This window comes from Puntigrus tetrazona, chromosome 6, assembly GCF_018831695.1.
Source record: "Puntigrus tetrazona isolate hp1 chromosome 6, ASM1883169v1, whole genome shotgun sequence".
NCBI lineage: Eukaryota > Metazoa > Chordata > Actinopteri > Cypriniformes > Cyprinidae > Puntigrus > Puntigrus tetrazona.
In genome coordinates this window covers 15,491,212-15,510,985 of record NC_056704.1, presented here as the reverse complement: position 1 = coordinate 15,510,985, position 19,774 = coordinate 15,491,212, and the positions used below count along the sequence as shown (strand labels likewise).

General features: G+C 37.8%; 4 pseudogenes; 2 read left to right on the top strand and 2 right to left on the bottom strand.

Annotated features, from left to right (window-relative positions):
* Positions 1 to 1,458: 1,458 nt before the first annotated feature.
* LOC122346861 lies at positions 1,459 to 5,954 on the top strand (annotated as a pseudogene).
* A 1,120-nt stretch (positions 5,955 to 7,074) lies between these two features.
* Positions 7,075 to 9,653, bottom strand: LOC122347377 (annotated as a pseudogene).
* A 903-nt stretch (positions 9,654 to 10,556) lies between these two features.
* Positions 10,557 to 12,453, bottom strand: LOC122346860 (annotated as a pseudogene).
* A 524-nt stretch (positions 12,454 to 12,977) lies between these two features.
* On the top strand, positions 12,978 to 18,853 carry LOC122346859 (annotated as a pseudogene).
* The last annotated feature ends 921 nt before the right edge of the window (positions 18,854 to 19,774 follow it).

Below are 19,774 nucleotides of genomic sequence, written 5' to 3'. Positions count from 1 at the left end.
GATCCTCTGTTATAGTCATCAGAAACAAAATAGAATAGGACTGTGAGGAGAATCCTCAACAGACCCATATTTCCAGACTGGAGGTAATCATAAAAGTGTCACTGTTCATTCATTTACATTTCAAAATGGGAGCATAATATATAGATCTGTAATTTAAAGACATCTCTTGTCACAATGGGATCTATTACTAGCCAGATGGCATTATGAGAGAAAAAAAAAAAAAAAAAAAAATAAAAAAAAAAAAAAAAAGAGAGATATATATATATATATATATATATATATATATATATATATATATATATATGGTATATATATATGATAAAAGATCTTTTGCTTACTCCTCCATTTGATATTTTTTGGGATGAGTTACACTGAGAATTTCAGAAACTTTTTATTAAACTGAAACTTTTTAATGGCATTTAAAACCTAGTATTTACTATTTTATTACATGTCACTGTTGTATTTTTTTTTTTGTTTGTTTTTTTTTTTTATGTTCTCCATATTTAGAGAAAGGATTCATTCTAGTGGTCATAATGGAAATTATATCTAAAATGGAAATTATATAAGTTACTCTGTGAAACGTTTATGCAGAATTGTGGTAATTATTTCATACAGACTATTCATATCTGAATATTTTAGAATTTATATGTAGGGAGTTGCTTTTTTTAATCACAAATTCCCAAATAGAAAAAATCTAATCTTTCTGTCATCATTGACACTGCATGTGCCATTAAAAAACTTAATCTCACTAACTGTGCTGGCTGAATGTGCTTGGTTTCAACTTAAAATAACGTTAAACCATCTTAAGAAATGAATATGAATTTTTTATATAACTTTAACTCATCAGAATATATACTGAGGAAAGTAAAGTAAAAACAAAAGTTTCCCATGATTACTGTGGGGTAAATAACCCTTCAGGAATATGCTAAGGTAATTATTATCTGATAATAATTATTTATATTTAAGAGCACCCAAACCAGTTCAGGTTACTTCCAGCACTCAATTACCTGTAGAATACAGAAAATGAAAAATGCTCATAAGAACACCTCCTCACATCTAGTGAATATTTATCCTAATCCTAAGAGTCCTAATCAACACACGCAATGCATTTTACTTCTGGATTTCTATCACAGCTGGCAGACATTTAAAGTGGTGTTCTGTTGGGCTGATTTTTAATGGCAAACCCTACATGACGCCAAGGTGTGTCACCAAATTCAGAAAGCAAGATTCATTTCTTACACGTGCTCCTGACGCAAACGCCCATGTTGTTCTTCTTTTAAAATTAACATAGTTAATGTTGAGGTGGAGAAACCTGGGTTACAGGAAGCAAGAAAGCATATGTTCAACATCTTTCCTTACTCATGTCTCTATTTCTCTCCTCTTTAAACCTGTATTTCTGTCCATTACATAAGTTGTTCTGTCTTTAGTCAGGCATTGTTTGTAAGTGTGTGGGAGACAATGGAGGACAGCACAGAGGAGGACATCGAGACTCTGATTGAGGGATGGCCTTCACATCCCTGGCCACTTTCATTTGGAGCTCAATCTGAACGTGAACCCAACGGACCAGTCACCCTTCGCACCGGACACCCAGCTGAAGCGCGAGAGCCTCAGGCTGAGCTCGAAGGAGACGTGGAGATCTCCAGCACGCCAGCGCACATGTTGGGCCTGCTGGCCTTTTCATGTAGACGAACTGGAGACAGCAGAGGAGGCCTTCCGCAGCAGACCCGCCAAGAGGATCCAGAAAATCCCCAACGCCTGGGCCAACCTGGGTTACGCTCTATGAACGCCTGGCCGTGAGCTGGAGGAGGGGGGAGGCGTGAGCGCGTGGCTGCCCTTTATGGGCCCAGAGATGGGGAGAACCAGACAGAATGCAGGCTCAGGGGTAGCATGGTGCTTGGCTGAACAGGCTTTACGACATCCTCAATGTATGTCGAGCTGGGAGAGGGAAGAAGATTTACAGGAGAGACTGACATCTGCGCTGATGTTGTACAACCGCAGGTACTTGATTATGGAGAGAGGAACTGGTAAGCGCTTTTTACAAATTCTCATATGAAAGGAGATATGCCATGTAATATTCTATAATTAAACTAGGGCTTGGGGTGCCACTTTATATTAGGTGGCCTTAACTACTATGTAATTTACATTTAAATTATTTAATTGTACTTATATATATAATAAAACTACATTAATTACATCTGTAGTGAATTTCTATAATTTCATTTATAATTACACTGTTGACCCATCCTTGGCATCTTAACCCACCCTTAAACCTACTCCATACCACCATACCCCTACCATATGTGTTTTTTAGTTATGAATTATTAGACATAACCATATTTTATAAAAATTTTACTTTACCTTACCTTTCCTTTAACCCCAAACAAAACAAAGTACAAATGACAGAGAAAAAAATCAAGTGTAATAAAACAGTAAATTATTGCATGTTGCTTTATTTCTTTACAGATATCAATCGAGGAAAAAGATGCTGGTATTTCAAAATGGCAACAATTTACATAAGGTATTTACATATTTCTCACACACACATCATTTTTAAACATCATCAAACGTCTGACTACCTATATAAGCATTTGAAGGAGCCATTACTTATCATAAACCAAAACAACAGTAATTGATCCTAACCTTTGTTTTAATAGGTTAGATGGAATTGTAAGGATTCAAACAGACATTGACCTCACAAGACTGAACTATTTCAACAAGGGGGCCTTAAGCTCCTCACAGAGACTCTAAAATCTGACAGCACACATCTCAAAGGTAATTTTCATAAAGTAGATATGATAGATTTTTAATTAAACAATATACATTGTTGGCTTATGTTTATAGATAACACCATAAATCAAGGATCAATTATGGTCCTTTGAGTGCCTCTGGCCGTGAGATAAAGAGAGATAAAGAGAGCATATGTGTGGCATATATTGAATATGATGTTACAATGTAATAAATGATGTTTATATTCATGATAGGATATTTGCAATTTTGTATAATGCAAAGTCCCGCAAACGCCATGCTGAATAAAAAAACATTCATACTACAAATTAGAATAAAAATGTATTAATCCAAGGCTATAGTTTTTCGTAGTTCTATTATTCTTAGAAAGTCTACTTCACATCGAAAATACCACTGGCACTCACAGTGCTTTTGTCTGATTATAATATAGTTACATTTACTTTACTCACCCTGAGGGGCCCTGCTCGCTGAAGGCCACACTGGAAAAGTGAAAAGTTCCACAGACCAGCCTTCCGGTTTTATGTTGACACACGTCAAGCTTGGTTTCTTAATGACTTCTTATCAGTACTCTCTTAACAGATTTCGGATGGCAATTGAATTATTAAGACAATGTATTTGTAAATCTCATTACTTCCCAGCTTCTTGGCCTGGTGTTACACTGGTCTCATGCTGGAGCGGACAGAGGAGTTCCTCCACCGCAAGCAATGTCAGTGCATGACTGTGGTTTCTCCGGATCTGACCTCTGACGCAGCCACGGGTTCGGGTACTGTATGTCATCCCAGTTTACATTTAGAACACCTTATTGCGGCCAAACTAATAGATCAGATTCCATTCTTGAGATTATTTACACACACTTCCCCTGTAGCCATAAATATGCATGGGTGTGACGGTTGTTTCTTGACACAGGCGCTAGAAAGATATTGATATTAAACACAAGCTGATAAATTAACATGCTGATATGTTAAAGCTAACAACACTGTTACTGTGTAATACTTTCCACAGGCCATTAAGCTTGCTACGGATGATGCATTCATACTCAACAGACTAGCAAACGTGTTCTTCCTGTCAGGCAAAACTAGAGATGGCCACAGGTATCTGGTAACATGTCCCTGAGTGTCCTGCCTGATGCAGAACTCAACTGGCAGGCTTACTGCACTCGCGCTACAGGTAAGTTAAATACTTGATTACCACCCAATTTGTATTATGCATTTCTGTTTTTCACATGTGATAAAATGTGCTCCAAAATGGACAGAATGTGTGGTGTTATTGCATCTAAAAAACAATTATGTCTTTTAATTGGCCCAGATTTTAGTGGAATAAATCTGTAAAGGACATGGAAATCAGTAAAGGACATGGCAAGAGAAAGATAGAAAAAGAAATACATAATGGGATATCAATGAATATAACTTTAGATTTACTTTATAGGGCTTTTTTTGTACTTTATAGAATTTTTCATTTTGAACTATCCCTCTGAAGGACCATGTACATGTACACAGTGGTCTTTCCTAGCAGAATACTACTGCATCCAAATAATCTTGGGTCTGCTATATATTAATTTCTTGCCCACTATTTTTACCTTGTTTTTATAGTTTTAATGCACCTTCAGAACATGTTATTGCAACTTTTCTCCAGCTTAGTGTCACCATGTATGCAAAGGATCTTGATAAAGCCAAGTGTGGCCAAGGTGGCATCCTCACCGCCAGATTCTGAAAGAGGCCCGCGCTGATCTGGAACGTGTTCTGGCTGTGCGACCCTTGTTTGAGAACTCATCTGGAGTTGGGTCAGGTAATTATGAGAACATAAACTACAAACATGTGGATTAAGCCCTTACGCTACTAAGCCTGCTGACTTCACTATCACTTTTTTCATCAATAATACTTAAAGTGCCCCTATTACTTAAAACTGCCCAGTGCCCTGGATTATGAAAGATTCATATTTTGGTTTTAGGAGTTCCAAACAACAGGTTGATATGCATGCAAGAAAACATTTAAATTTTCTTTCAATATTTTTAATTAACTATAAAATTAGAATTTTTATCTTATTTGAATGATTCGCTCAACTACTAATTTCTGCAAACCCTCAGGTGATTGGTTGATTTCATTTAAAGTAATATTTGTGAGATTTTAACAAAAAACTCACCTAGTGGCAAGGGAATGAATTTACATTTTCATTCAGACAAACGTGAAAAGGCTAATACTTGGGCAGGCAATGTTTCCTTGAGACATCAAAGTGAAACTTGTGGGCTTGTTTTAAAAACGACTAGTTTCAATGATTCAGAGTCAATTCTTTCTCTTATGAGAGACAATAACTTTATACACAGTGCACTGCCATTCACTTAGAGCTGTGTTACACACTACCTGGAAGCTCATTTTCAAAAAACCATATTAGGGGCACTTAAAACATATAAATTTCTTGTTTCCTGAGCCACAAATCAAAAGAGAAAATAATCATTCGACTGTTTGACTGGTAGCTTAACTACTGATATAGTTTATATCTGAATAGTTTAAGAGCCTCTAATCTATCCATCTCTCTCCTTCTCTCAGGTTTACTAACATTACATGGGTGTGGACGCCTGCAGGAGAGCCTGTTGGTCGATGAGATGGCTGATAAACCAGGCCCTGGTCAGTCTATCTAAAGCTCTGCAGTGTCCTCTAGGCTCTACAATCTCTAAACTACAGCTCCTGCGGGGTCGCTGCCTGCTGCTGGAAAGGAGAGGATACAGAATGCCATCGACTGTTTTAGGAAAGCCGCTGGAACTGGAACCTCCCAGCCCAAGACACGGGTAGTCCTGCGCTGCCTGCTACAGGCGATCCTAGCGAGCTTCACCGCAGAGCGGGAACGAGCACGGGTCAAGCTATAATCCAATTAGAGGAATGTTTAAAGCAGGCGTAAAGAGCGTAGATACACGCGCAAACATTGTTCAGACTGAGCTGAAGGCTGCGCTTTGCCGAGCACACACGGATGAGGTGACCGAGCTCTCAAAAGATCTGGTGAGGAAAGGGGAGGTTGAAGTGGTTCAAAGTTGCTAAAGAGCGTGACAGCCACCAAGGAAAAAGTTCTCACTGGGAAGGTCCGTGTCTTATTTGAAAGAGCGAAGGAACTCCAGATCATGTTCTAGTGGGCACTTATGTGACGACGTCCATGAGTTGTGCATGTTAAGAGAGGAAGTAGACTATAATGTAGCTACTCATTTCAAACTACATTGGTAGTGCTGATGTGTCCTAAAGTCTTCTACAACTATTACTGTAATGTTAATGTCCTAAAGGTTGTTTGGAATGTTATCTTTATGGCACTTCTTTCTCCAGCGCATGCCACAAAGCATGAAGAGCCAGTTAAACAAGAAATAAGTGTTTAAACCTGGAGATGGTGCAGTGTGGGGTCTACAAGTCTCAGACCTCATTGAAAAAACTGGGATTTTAAAAATAACTCATTAAAAAGCTCTTGATTAAAATATGAAATACTATGCTATTTCTGGATCACTAATAAGCAAGTTTGTGACACTGATTGCGTGAACCTTTTAGGAATGATTTGATTAAGATTTAAATCATAATCAAGTTTTACTTCAAATGTGTGGTTTAAGCCAGCTGAGTTCTGCTGCCATTAAAGCAAAATAGGAATATAAAAGGTCCTTCTTTTAAATTATACTAATATCATTTAGAATATAAAAAAAGTCTGTATAAAAATCAAAAGTATGGCTTATAGGAACTGTATAACATTTCAGTTCAGTGATTGTTTTAAATCATAGATAGAGGTCTGCATTAAATAAGTCTAAAAGGTACCAAAATAACTGAGTCCAATTTATTTTATTTTCCAAAGCAATAATCCACCCAAAAATGAATTTCTGTCATCATTTATTCATACTCATGACATTCAAAACTGTATGACTTTCTTATATTTTAAGAAGTGTCTATTGTTTTTCTGTCAACTCAAATGGAAGTCAAAATGTTCCATGGTTAATATTTTCTTGAGTGTTCCATTGAAAAAAAAAAAACACTATTTGGAACAATATGAGCAACAGTAAAATGCACAGTTAAATACTGACTAATCTAAAAATAATCAGCTTTATATGTGTATCTTACACATGTAATGACTCATACCTCAAACTGCACATGAAAGAACTTTTTCCTCCCACCAAAATGGGTGAGGGTTGGATAGTACATGCTTTAAAGTGAATCAATAATGTTGTTGCAAAGGAAATCCACTTCAAAAAGTTCTGCCTTAATCTCCTAGAGTTTTCTCAAAGGGTGAGTAGCGAGCAGAAATGCCCTTAATAGTATAGGAGGGTGGGATTTATAGCCAAGGCGTTTCAAGTCTTTAAGGTCCAAACAGACCATCATTTCAATCTCTGGACCTTTTTTTCTGATAAAAACTGCTTTAGAAAAACGGAGAGCCTGATACCAGCACAATGAAACTAGGTGTCCCTGCCTTCACCGAGCACCTGGGAAAAAAAAGGAGAGGAAAAGCCATCAGAGACCCATTGAAGCAGTGATAAAAGTACTTAGAGGAAATTCTCTGAAATACCTTTGCTGGTGCTGAAGAACGTTAAGAAGTGACTTTTCGAGATCGACTTTGATAAAGGCTTCCTTTTTGTGATCCTCAAAACAGCTGAAAAATATTGAGGTTAAAAAAATGTTTAGTTTCTAATTACTAATTTTCTTACTTTATTAATAATTCTAATCACTAACCTGTAGATTTTGTGGCTGGTATTTTCTTTCTGAATCCCAGGGGAAGTTTCTTCACCAAACATAACTGCCAAATGGTCCATGAAGCTGAACAACCCAAAATAAGTTTTAATCATATCTGTATTTGTAGCTTTTCAATTTACAGAATAAATCAAATTCCAATTTAATATGTAGGCCTCCTTTTCCTCTCCCTAAAGGATACACGTTTTGATTTTGTAACAAACCTGGAGTTCTCGCAGAAGGCAGATATGAAGTCCGTCTGGCTGTGCTTTCGCGGTAGAGGAAAAGTACTGGCCAGTGAAGGACCCTCTGCTCATCCATATAAACACGAGCTCCAGTGGCCTCCTGGGAGCCAATTCCATCAAGCTCCAGATCCGCTAGGGCTCTAGATGCACCATCATCATCCTCACTGTCCGAACCCCTGTGCTGAGAAGTCTCAGGTCTCAGTAGTTTAATGCCACGCCCTAAATAAATAAACTCTTTTTAAAGATTTTGCTCTTTTAGAACTTAGTTTAAAAAAATATTTCATAACTATACTAATACTATAGTACCTTAATGGCAGCTAACAATGCTTCCTTCTCATTCTGTCCTTTTCGCTTTGACTTTTGCCTTCCTGGCATCTCTGTCGGCTTCCTCACAGTAAACACAGGAGCAGCCAAAGCAAAGCAAATGAGACTAGAACATTATAAACAAAATGTGCACAATTGGGTAGAGAGGGAATATAGGGATAAAATGCAAGTAAGACAATGGACAAATTTAGAACTATATCACTTACTTCACAAATGGATCTTCTACAGTAAAGGTGCCATGAGAATGAAACTTCAAACAGGTGATAAAATGAAAAAAAGAATGACAAAATAAATAAATACATCACAAAAACTAAAAAGTAACCTACACGTGAGATGTTTTTAATTCCAAACCATTTCTTCTGTTAAAATATCAGTCCTATGGTCATAATATATTAATAAAGTTGATTATTACACTGAGGAAGTATTATTACGGATTCTGAAACAGATAGTTTAGCCAGAAGTTACAGTTTGGTCTTTTTTAATCAGCGTGTTTAGACTCATTCAGATGGCAACCCATTCGCTGAAGAAATACACGCCTACATCTTGGATGCCCTGAGAGGGACTCACACAGTCAGCAAATGAATTTTTTTTTCTTCTTGTTTGGACTTTCTACCTTCTGTTTATCAGCTGTGGCTCTCAGCTCCTGTAGTTTCCTGTCAGTGGGAATCAGTCGGAGACCTTCTGGCACACACCACTGCAAGGCTCCTGCATAATCACGCAGCTCCACTGAGCACTGTGCACCTAAATACATAGAGACAAATTATACATATTTACTTTGTAAATAATTATTTTCCATACACAATACAATTGCTTTTGTAAAGCAAACTAAAGAGCACAACTCACCTCTGATTATAGCTTTATGGTGGTCTGGCTTCAGTTTTTTTGCAGCTGTGGCATCATTCAACGCTGAACGCATATTTCCCTGGAGCAAAAAACAAAATTACATACACACTTAAAGAGAAAAAAACTTTTGCATGGCAAAATCTAACTTTAACACAAAAATGATGTTACGTGTTTGGAGGAATACTCATTGTACCTAAATGGAAATGTGTGCAGCTGTGACGGTTGGTGTGCAAAACCGCATTGAGTTCAATATCCATGCAGTTCAATCCTTCTGTGTAAGACACTATGGCTTTCTTATAATTTTTCTCCTTAAAGTACTCATTGCCTTCATCCTTTAGACTTCTGGCTTTCTCTGAGGAAAAAATGTGTAAAAGGATGTATACTGATTACACGAAGAAACAATCAAAACATAGAGAAAGTAAGAACTAAAGAGTTTCTGCACACCCTCTGGTGTTCTGTCATCATCATGGATAATAGACTGAATGCAGGCAAGATCAGGTGTTTCTCTGATCTATGTTTTCTGGGGCTGTCTTCATGAACATGGGCACCTTATCAAACTCCTGCAAGATTTAAAAATAGTATTTATATACAATAACCAGCTGTGACAGTCTAATAAAATTTTCTAGCACACTGCTTGAACCGCAGTAATAACAGTGTCATGCTGTATCCAGTGTACTTTTACTAACGCGAAAGTTCTCACCTCCTCCCAGCTGCTTTCATTAAACGCATTTTTGTATTTCTGTGTTTTAAACTTCTCCATGAATTCATCCATACCATCGTCACTGTCCTCGCCTTCCAGAGCAGGCGCAGCCATCGTTTTTCTTTTTAAAACAATTCTGTGCTATATTACACTTTAATAAATTTGGTGCCGGATGTATCTTAATCCGTCGGTCTTCAAAAAAGTATGCGCTATTAGGAGATGAACGTAAAAATGCGTTAAAACTGTGAATAAATTATGGCAAGGAACCACATGGTCTCGACAAGCTGTTCCCTGTGTTGCTTAACACACACCAGAGACGCATTACCGCCACCAGCTGGTCTGGAGGGAACCTGCAGCGTTTTCTGTCTAAGATATTAAACTTATAAAGCGTTGACCATATTGTATCAAATATTTAATTGACGACGTATTTAAATCAAGGTTGCATCATTTATTTATCTTGGAAAGGGAAACTGGCTAAAGGCTATTTCTATTGAATCAAATACAGGAATAATTCCTGTTTTATGTGAGTTATAATGACATAACTCTTTTCTTACATAAAAAATGAACATTTCACTTCACAAAAATAAAGATGATGATGATGGAAATATTAGTAAAATATGCTATGAAAATGAATCATTTGTATTTTTTAAATACATGGCCATTTTTATTAAGTGTGCATATTATATGTATTAAACATATCTATTAGCATAAGTTACCTTTTGAGCAGACTTTGCATTAAAGCATTTATTAACAATTATCTTAACTTGTAGATAATATGTCATTACTGAATTCAGTTTTTCAGCTTTAAATTATACTTTAGTGAAGCTTAGTGGGTCTAAAATGACAATAACAAATGACAAAATATAACAAAGAGGCACATTTTATTAACAATATTTCTTGTTATAACATTACAGAGATTTCTACATCACATACATTTATTACAGACACAAAGCAATGCTTGAACACTTGTAAAATGTATGCAAAAAATGTTCTAAAAATATTAGATAGTTTCAACTTTTACTTAAAAGATCCACTAGCCCCTCTTTTACTGAGAAACATGGTCTCTTCAGTCCGCTGACAAATCACCTCAAAGCTGGGCAGATCCTCCAGGGCTTTCTGTCCTACCACCACCACATATGGATACCCTAAAAATCTTAGCATCCTTCAGCCGTTTACCAATGGTCATGTGAACCCTGTCATCCAGTACCACCCTCTCCTCTCTGTTAGTTAGGCTGTTTCCCAAGCTTTGAGCCAGTTCCTCAGACACTTGTGGGCGTCATTTGCTTTGCTGCCCTTTAGGTGGCAGGACGCACACTTGATAGGGAGCGATCAACCCGGCCAGCTTTAACAGCATCCTTGGATGACATCACCTCTATAGAAGCAGCGAGTATTCGAGTGACGCCAAGTCCGGCACTCCCATCTCAGCCACTGCAGGCACATTGACGATTAATGAACATGGCCCTAAATGCCTGTGAGTATTTAGTGCCGAGGTAAAAAGTGTGGCCAACTTCGGCTGCCTTTGATTCAGTCAGTGTGCCCGCTGGCACTGTGAGCACTCAGTCTGCCCCTGCTTCCATAGTTTCAATGTTGGCAGAGTAGCTACAGTTTCACAAACAAGTAACTGGTCTTCGCCAAATGTCGGGCCAGCAGTTGAAACTGCGTGGGAAAGCGTGTTTCCTATGTTGCCGGGTGGCAGCCTGTACTCTGCACCTAATTCAAGCCTAGTCGGGTCAAATATCCGCCCATAAGACTGGGCACAGAGTGGTACGTGCATGAAGAGCCGCCTTCATTAACGCCAAATGAATACATGTCTTTCTGCGTAGAATTCTGCCAATGTGAGGAGCCCAAACTTTGGCTTCTGTTCATCACGGAACTTCATGTGGTTACCTGCAACACATAACCATGTTAACGCATTTACATGAAGGCTCTTCTAAAACAGTAGTTAGGCTTCACAGTAAGAATGACACTCTGACAGTTGACAGAATTGTCATTGCCGCATTGTCACAAAATGTTTACCCAGACACTCATAAATGTCTTCTCAAACGGCAAAAGACAGAAAATCACTTGCTCTGCTACTTCATTAAGCTTTCACTATTAATTTATTCAGTCAACTCCAATTTGTATCTTGGTTCTACATTATTTATTTATTGCTTTTAATTTGTTCATGCTTTATTACAGATTTTTATTTGTTTTATTAGTTTTCACTAATTTTTTGGAACTGAGAATTGTGACATTTAATGGTATCTAAAATGTTGATGTCATAACCTTATTTATTAGAATACAAGGTTACATGGATAAAAACAACAAATACAATTCTATTTATTCATTCATTCATTCTATTTATTTAAATGTAATTTAATTTTAGATTTTTTATTGCAAGTGATAATATTGTGCTAGACAAGTAAAAATACGTAAATCTGAAAAAATGCATCAGTGAAGATACCTGGTACAGAAGAAGTGGCAGCTTGTAAAGATATAGTCGCCTGGGAAGCAAAAAGCTCTGACTGCTTCTTCATGAGTCGGCCCGAGGCAATATTCAGCATTGTGCCGATCCAGTAACCTGAACATCTCTTTCCCCATAAGCTCCCAGCGGCCACTCTTCTTCCAAAGTTCCTGCACCGTACAGTGCCGGCATGTCAACTTTCTGCCCACCGATTGCATGCATCTCTTCATCAATGAGCCGCACTCAGCTTCCCATGGACCTCAGAGCGACTGGTAAGTAATAGAAGCAGCCAGGGTTGAGGGATAGATAAGCCCCTTGCCTGCAGCATCAGTCTATGGCTGGTGGCAGGTCAGGTTCCCTCCTCCCTGACTTCTCCCGGAGGCTGGACGGCTGGAAGAGGCGAGACACGAGCGGTGGTGGACGGCTGGTTTTGGAAGGGACAGAGACGAGGGGAGAGGTGTGATGGTACATCTGATGTCGCTTCTTTTACCGCTTTGAAGAGCTTCCTGACAGAAGGGTTGGGACTTTATGATACCAGTGAAGCATAAACACCTCCATTTTTTGACAGCTTTAATTCCGTACAACTTTAATGAAGAAGCAAACAAAGAACAGCATGAATTTTTACATTAGCATGATTATTACACACATACAGAGCATGCGCCTGCGGAAAACATTATGCAGAAATGAATGATATAGTCAAAACTCCAGCTTCAGAATTTGATACTTTTGCTCTGATTTACCTGCTGGCAATGTGACCGGCTAACTTAGAAGCGAAGATATGCACATTGTATCACAGAACAAACGACAAAATGTTAGGCTTACCCTGTTTTGAGGCCTGCTTATATCTACAAAATCGTGTCGGATCAGTTTGGCATAATCGATTGGAAACTAATGATGGTACATGAATAAAACTGAAATTCTCCATATGACAGGACGACCTTCTTCTTCTGGTAAATCGCGCAGCGTCAAGCGCACCACACAGCGCCGCCTGACGCATGGACGTCGAAAAAGCGCCTCGTGGTCTAAGGGAGGAGCCTGTTTCTATGGAAATGTCAAACAAGAAGCTTCAGCGCCGGTCTGTTGTCCTGCGTGTAACTTCAAACCATCAAGCTAACCGCTTCTATATTATTTTTCGTTTTTAAAAAGTGTGAAATATGTCTAAATACAACAGTCAAACAGAAGATAACCGCTCTGAAAGTCGCTAAGTAAGTTCATACATAACAAAAAGAGCATGTGACTAAATCATAGGAAATGTTTGCAACTTTATATGAGTTTTAGACTAATATCTTAAGATTTATCATACTATCCTACTACTAAAGCCATTTTAAACCACATATTTAGTCATTTATGATTTATCATATTGACTTGAATTGGTTTGTTTACGGTCTCTATTGGTTAAAGCATATTTTCTTTCTTCCAGGTCATCCAAAACACTGGAACGTATTGCCTGGAGTATTTCCTGAGTGAATCAAAGCATCACGAAGACCATCAACCCTCAGTCAGTGGGAAGAGCTTCAGCCCAGCAAGTGACAGCAAAGTTCTGGACAAGAGCTTGGCCCAAACACCAAAAAACAAATGTACAGGTATTGGGTGTTTTATTATGAATATGTATGTGATCATTTTTGTGCTAAGAAAAGGATTTCTGTTCATTTTTGTACTTACGTCGCCAGGTGTTTGATGAACATGGGCAGGACGTCACCCTCACCCATTATACAATCCAGATCCTGGGGTTTTACAACCTAAACATGGAAAATATTTCCTGCACATGATACGTGCTGCCATGGACTACCATGGCAGACTTTCCTTCTGTAGCCCTACAGATTTACCAACGCAGCTTCACTGACCATTTACAAAGTAATTGTGGGAAAATGTCAAAATATTACTTTGCAGCGCTTGGAGTGAACACACGCAGAACTATCCCACCTTAGTTGCTATAGTAACAAAAAGTGATCTCTGCTGTCATATCAGGTCTTTTTCGGAGCGCTTTCAGCATCCAGATCAAGCCAGACGACAGAATCAGTGACTGATGAAACTAAAGATTTGTTAGTGAAACCTGACTTGTCCAGCAGTCTTTCAGGTTTTTATTTCCTTGCACATCATTTTGCTAATTTCCTCATTCATCGCCTGATGAATTAACGCTTCAAGTGTAGCTGCTCCAGTACATTACACTTATTACACATGGTATTACACTCTGGTAATTTTGATGATTTTGCTCCATACAGATGTTCGGCTTGGTAGAGAGGAGGTGGAAAAAGCAGGTCAGGGAGGACGTAATGGACAGGGTGATGGATTCTTACCTGACTGAGAGACGGAGACCATCTGGATGCTGGATATTCCTGCAGTGTCTGTATCGGCAGATTCAGAGGATGCGAAGCAGCCAAGTGAGTCACAGTTATTATGATCTTTCATGACTCAATAAGATTTAGTTAATCGCGGTAAACTTGACTTGTTGGCAGTTCAGTTTGTTAGAATGTATCTTGACTAGCTAAACACTTTTTCCATAGTACTAATCTGGCTGTGTCTTGTTCTTTGCATTTTTAAAGGAAAGAAACAATGCTTACACGGAGCTGTGCAAAACAGACAGGGCAATGATATGTATGTGGAGCGATCGATGCAAACATTCAATGACGCACCAAAGACGGCGTGAGGTCCAAAGCGATAGCATTACAATGGTAGACAAAGGTAAAATGTGTTTTACTGTACAATCTGCCCTTAAAATAAAAAGGACTTGATTAATTTAATTATGTTTTTAATATCTCTACACCAGCTGTCATGTCCACCCCTGGGACATGTATGATTCATTCTGCAATAACGCTGATGTCAGTGAAAACACTGTGGTCTCCGGCTGAAGGAAATAAGGCGTCTGTCCCAGACTCCTCAATGAGTCACCTCCCTGAACCCTAGCGGTCCTGACCAGAGCATGTCTGTGTTCAGCACCACTAGTACAGGTAATCTTTTTAGTAGTAGAGTAGAGTAGTGACTGGTGATGTGATCATATAATTATGCATAGTTAGGATAAGAAAAAACAGCTTTGCATCCAGTCATACTGTATGCTATTATGCAAATTTCATTCAGTAGCTAAGCAAATAAAAATACATCAACATTGATGGTGTAAATTAATAACTCCTGATGGGTTATAGTACTGTGATATATATATATATATATATATATATATATATATATATATATATATATATATATATATATATATATATATATATATATATATATATATATAATTGTGCTATTATAACACCACATTTTATCCTGACCACAAAAGCAGTCATAAGTGTCAGGTTTTTTGAAATTATGATTTATACATCATCTGAAAGTTGAATAAATAACTTTCCAATGATGTACAGTTTGTTAGGGATATAATAATTGGCTGAAATACCACTATCTGAAATTGAGGAATCTGAGAAAGCAGAAAAGTCTAAATATTGAGATTACCTTTAAAGTTTTTAGGAATGCATAATACTAATCAAAAATTATGTCACTATATTCACAGCAGGAAATTGACAAAATCTCATAATGGAATTTGATATTTATTTAACGACTAATGAGTTTCAGTATTTTTGGCCCTACATCGATAAACAAATAAACCCATGCTACTTATGACTGGTTCCATGGTCACATGTGTATGTATGCCATATAATTACTTCTTTCTTTTTCCTTTGTTTCATATTTGACATTAATTTTTCATCCTTTTAATCCAGTCAGTGGCTCAAGCACTCCTCTAGAAAAGATGACTTGTGTGCTTCGGTGGAGGAAGAGCCAGGCCTCGAGCTGATCTTACAGTCAGACAAATTCAAGCAGGATCTGGCTGTGATGGAAAGAGCGGTTCTGGCTAACATCTTCCAGCCTAAGCTTGCTGCATACAGACAGCTGCCTGTAATAGAGGTGATGTCTTTGTATAGGCCTTTCATCTTAGTTATGAAAAAATATCAGAACTTAAATGTGGCAGTTGTTTTCACTGAATTTAAATATTTTGATACAAACTGCTATGTTTCTGCTATGTTTAACAGACCCAGACTGTGCGAAGACACAGACAGAGGAGGAAAGCTGGACAGAGCTGTCTAAAAACTCCCCTGAGCCCATTCCTTGAGTATCTCTGGGTCTTTATGTGAACTCACCAAGGGACGCAAACGTTAGCTGTATGACTTTGAACAAGAAAACACGGGTACTGTCTCTCTTACCAACACATTTCATTCACAATTTAGTTCATTCGTTTGTTTTAAATGTTCACTGAACAACATGTGATTCCCAGCAGGATCTTCTTGCTGTGGCATACGGACAGCTTGATTTCAAAGATCAGAAACCCGACTTGTGTGCTGCTGGTCTTTGAAGAAATCCCACGGTGTATGCCTCACACTTTAGGGCAAACATAAATATCAGATTCAGCCAGTGTTATTATATTAAGTATTTTATTTGTACAGATGCCTCAAGATTTGTTCATTTAAATGTAGCTGTTCATATTAATATATGTTTATCTACAGTGGCTCCCAAAACAAATGTGGGCATGCACAATCCAATACTGTAATTTTTTTTCTATTGGTATGCCGTGTATTACATGTGTTTCTGTGAACATTCTTTGTTCATATATTTCAGTGGCCTGACTGACTCTTTCATTGTGAGAGTGGAGTCACTGCACTGGATTTCTCAGCTTGTAATGCTCATCAGCTGGCGGTAGGAATGTATGATGGGACCATTGCCATCTATAATGTGCAGACCACAGAACAGACACCCATCATAGACAGCAGGTGGGGCTGTAAGATGCTCTCTTTTGTAACTAAGGTTACAGGTTGTAACTTAGTTACAATTGGTTTCTCTAAATCATTAATTCCCAACTTTGCAGCCAAAAACATTCAAAATTATGTGCATATTGGTACTATGTTGAAACTTAAAAAAAAACATACATATACATAAGCAAAAACAGTCAAGAATGCATATGGTGCATATAGAGTGTATGTGATATCAAAACTGAATTTTTGAACAAATTCAGAAATATTAAAGACTTCGCCACTTTGTTAAGTTTCTTTAAAAGCTAGTATGACCAACTAGCAGTTAACCAAGGGGTTATGCCTCTCATTTTATGATATCCAAATTAGACCAATTTATGTAACACTTTAAAAACGATTATGAAAATTTGATAAATTTGTAAGACCCTTTTATAACGGTCCACAGATCTTATCTTTATTTTTTAAGTGCTCACAATGAATTTAACAGTAGTGAAGATAACACAATATCAGGACACTGTTTGTGTACACAATGCTATGTCATCTTTTAACAGTGCCTGCGCCTAATATGCACACGTGTCCGTGTGGCAGCTCAGATGGGTTGATCATGACACAGGTCTGGCTGGAGAGGATAAAGGGAAATGCTTATCTCTGTATCAGGGGATGGAAGAATCAGCAAATGGATCCACTACAAAGGCCTGGAATGTGTTGGTATGTTCAAATAGGAAAAAATGTCTTCTAATTGCCTTCTTATTTTTTAATTTAACACAAAACTAGAACACAAAAAACACTTCATATTTATATTAAGGAGCAAGGTTTTGTGCTCCAGGGTTGTGTGGCAAGTTTAGTTGCTTTTAATAGTCTCATTTCTGAATTTTGAGCCACGCGTTGCCTAACTTGTAATCTGTTTGAATTAGATCTGATGAAACTAAAGTCGTCTAACATGATGGCCAACAAGCAGCAGTGGAACCCGAAGATTTTATCCCTGGCTCCAGGGCTGTGCTTCGATTTCCATCCTAATGTGAGGCCTACCTAGAAAATAGCAGTGCATCTCACATATGCACACATAATATAAGAAAGCTGCAAAAAATTAATTCATGCTGTTATTTTGCAGGATTCAAAGATCTACCTGGCCGGAACAGAGGAAGGATGTATTCACAAGTGTTCTTATTCATATAACGAGCAATTCTTGAAACTTACAAAGCCCACACAGTAAGTAGAAATGCTTGTTTCATTTTTTCTTTTTAAAGAGCCTTATTGTTGCAAAATGGAGTCCTCAATGCATCTTTAAACACTTACACTTTATATTTTTCTTATTCGCTCTGTATCTTTCCCTAGGGTCCGGTATATAAGGTTGCGTGGTCACCATTCTGTCCTGACGTTTTCCTAAGCTGTTCTTCAGATTGGACTATTTATCTGTGGAGGCAGGAACTTTTGAAACCCGTGCTGGGTTTCACCTCGGATCAGACGGTCGTGTTTGATATCGTGGGTCCCCTCACTGTGCTACCGCCTTTGGAGTTGCTCGTGAGGGCAAGGTGGAGATCTGGGACCTGAGAGCAAGCGTGTAAGATCTCGGCTCCTATTCAATAACATTTCTGTAGTTTTGAATGATAACAATCATTTTTGCCACTATCATTTCTATCCATTAACAGTGTACACTTGAATATGTTTATTTGACAGTCTGGACCCGACGATTGTGAGCGTGACCAATCCGGGAGTGAACCCGACGGCTCTCCTGTTCACCCCTGAGACGGACTGTGTCCTGGCGGGGGACAGTGAAGGCCAGGTCGCTGTGTACAAGCTGAAGAACCTGCCTGCCGGAGACAGCACACAGGTCGGGCCTTATCTCTTCATTTCCACGATGTTCGGTCTGTGCAGTACTCGGAAGTAACCCATTTACTCAAATGTCAAAATCGTTTCTATCCGTTGTGTAGGTGGAGGCGTTGGAGGATGTAATTCGGACCACACTGTCCAGTCAACACACATTAGGAAAGACTGACAGAGATGCATAGGAGGGTCAGGCTGTTTGTCTTTACCACTCCATCATCATAATTTATACTCTCTGGCAGACTGAGCGACTCCATTACAGCACACCGCCTGCTTGCGCTTCTTTGTAGGAATAAATATACTCTTACAAAAACAAATATACTTTTCAACATCATTTTGTAAATTATTTAATTATTTATATATTGTAAAAAAAGAATTTGGAGATAGCAGGCTTGTTGGAATTACTAACTATCTATTCTGGAAACATTTTGGCATTCAGGCGTTGATCGGTAAATATTTTTAATACTGTATTGTCATACGATATTGTTTTGTTTTTCAGAAAACCACAGACAGTAAGTGTTTGTTTTATGGTAATGGACGGACAGCTTTATTACCACTTGGCCGCCACACGTTACATCTTATCTACAACACGAAGACCACATCACACTTTTAGAAATGACTCATTACTGAACTGTTTTTCTCTCTGAAAATCTATCATATGAGCTTTTAGTACAAATCAAACAATTTAGTGAAGAAGACGCAGCTCAGCTTATATAAGAGCTTTTAAAAAGAACAGCTGTGACATTATGACAGGAAATGGATTCTGCTTGTTTACTAATGTATACGGGACTTTTAATCCATATGGCATATGGTCATTTATACATTTAAACGTTTTCCCAAATGAGTTTTTGCATTGAGAGACCTCGTTTATATTACATTTTTAAATAAGAGACATTTGTAATATAATTTAATGTAATATAATATTCTAGAGTTTCTGTTTTTGGCGCTGAGACGCTGGTCTCTCACTTGCGGCTTTATATTACATTACATAATCTTCACTACCTTTTACAGTTTTAATTTAATATAGCATAATATGGTAAAAAAAAAAATGACATTTACAATGTTTTCTAAATTGAAATAAAATTTCATTTACAGACATTTGATATATAATATAATATAATATAAAACAATATTTACATCCGCTTACTTGTCTGTTAATAAAATCAACATATATTTTGAAGCAAATACGATATAATATAGTTCGATGTCGATTACATTGTTTTTGCTGA